This window comes from Arachis hypogaea, chromosome 13, assembly GCF_003086295.3.
Source record: "Arachis hypogaea cultivar Tifrunner chromosome 13, arahy.Tifrunner.gnm2.J5K5, whole genome shotgun sequence".
In the NCBI taxonomy this organism is placed as follows: domain Eukaryota; kingdom Viridiplantae; phylum Streptophyta; class Magnoliopsida; order Fabales; family Fabaceae; genus Arachis; species Arachis hypogaea.
Genome location: NC_092048.1, coordinates 47,885,999 through 47,887,780, shown reverse-complemented (window position 1 = coordinate 47,887,780; position 1,782 = coordinate 47,885,999). Strand labels below are relative to the sequence as shown.

The window sequence follows — 1,782 nt, the reverse complement described above, 5'->3', positions numbered from 1 at the left end:
GTTGATAACTGAGAGTCGTTAGATGATTTGACTTATTTGACTAAATTTTCATGTAACGACTCTCAACTATCAACTTCACGTGAAATCGACTGCAATTGAGTTTTCCCCTTTTATATTATGTATCACTTTTTTATGCCTTGCTATTTTCTATGCTTCCATGTAATTAAAAAAAAGATATTGCATAATATTATAATAATGTGTAGAACAACAAAGTCTTACTAATTCCTATGCTTCTATATATATTATGTGATGATAAATTTAATTATGTGCTTCACCAATTGTTTTAAAACAGCTAATGATGCTTATAAGTTTCTGCACAATTCGTTCCTCAATTGCGTGTCTTTGCTCTTGGTTCGAATGCCAATTTCCTTGATCAGCCGAAAATACTTGGAGAGCCAATTGCAGTTCTGTGTTTTCTGCACTACGAAGGTTTTGAATCGTTACTATTGTATCTTATGCTCAAGTTCTTTTTGTTTAATTACTCTATGTTGCAAATAGAGCAGAATTTTTCGGAGTGTTTTTGGATTATTGATCCATGTATCTATATTTATGATTTTAAATCATCTACTCATTCTATCATATGTAACGAGGTTGGATCTTTCACTAAATATTCTGTGCTTATTCAGATTAAACATGGACACTGCATAAAGATTTTACTAAAAACATTATCAAGTATGAGAAAATCGAAATTCTGCATTGCTTGAATGACCATTATAAAAAACCTTTGAGGATTTTGTGATTAAGTTCTTTATTTAAAAGCAATTAGCATGTTTAGTCAATTAATTTATTTCAGCAATTCAGCTGTACGTAATTTGAGAAATCAACAGAGTCATAGACTTCTACAATTTATCTTTAGTTTCTTATGTCCTAACTATGATTAAGGTATTATTGCTTAGACAATACTCAGCAACAGATGATTAGAAGGCCTAATTTTATCTAAAGAAGAGCATAACGTGAACTGTAATGTTAATAATTTTAATGTAATATATTTATGATATATAAGTTGTGAATGTTGTTCCATTTTAGCAGTGAGATTTTCTGTAAATTGTTATAGTTACTTCTATTTCATTCCATTTTTCTAATCAAATAATTTACCCTTACATTTATCTATATGCTATTCATTTGGTACAGGATGATAATGCCGATGGATCATTTAACAATCCAGGTTATTTCTCTTTCTCTTTAATGTATTGTTTTTGCTGCTTTATGTGTTGCACATTGAGTATAGGAAGATGTTCAATATATTTATTATGTGCTTTTCGCTTAGAGCATATGATTTTCTCTTAGTTTATAATTTTCTTTCTTAGCACAAATGGGTTTTTTTTTTCTTTCTAAATTCTAACAATTTCTTTAAATTTTCTGTCATAATATTTTAATGTAGCAGTCATTCTTAAAATTCTATTGATTCTTATGAAGGTTGGGAGTACCACAATGAGTAGCACTGAAGCATTAAAAGCTGGATTACATGAAAAGACATTAAGAATAACTCATTATTATCGTGATTTGTTGGCCAGCATTAACACTTTATGGTATCTTCAAAATGGTTATGCGATTGAAGCTATGCACTAAAATTGTTTCTGAGATTTTAATTGCACCAATTATGTTTTTGAGATTAAAAAAATTCTATCATATTAGTCCCTTACCTGTTTTTTGTTAACGACACACTAAGGTGGTTTGATGAAGTAGACCTTTGGTGACACATGTAACTTCATGGTTTGGCCACGTGTAACGATATGATGACGTGTCGGTTAGCAACACACCGCAGTATACTTATGTGGATGG

At 30.2% G+C, this 1,782-nt stretch overlaps 1 long non-coding RNA gene across 1 annotated transcript; it reads left to right on the top strand.

Moving 5' to 3' along the window:
* Positions 1-290: 290 nt before the first annotated feature.
* Positions 291-1,553, top strand: LOC140178149 (uncharacterized). Its single transcript, XR_011870392.1, has 3 exons — positions 291-429; positions 1,132-1,165; positions 1,417-1,553. It is a non-coding gene; the product is annotated as an uncharacterized lncRNA (long non-coding RNA).
* Positions 1,554-1,782: the final 229 nt, after the last annotated feature.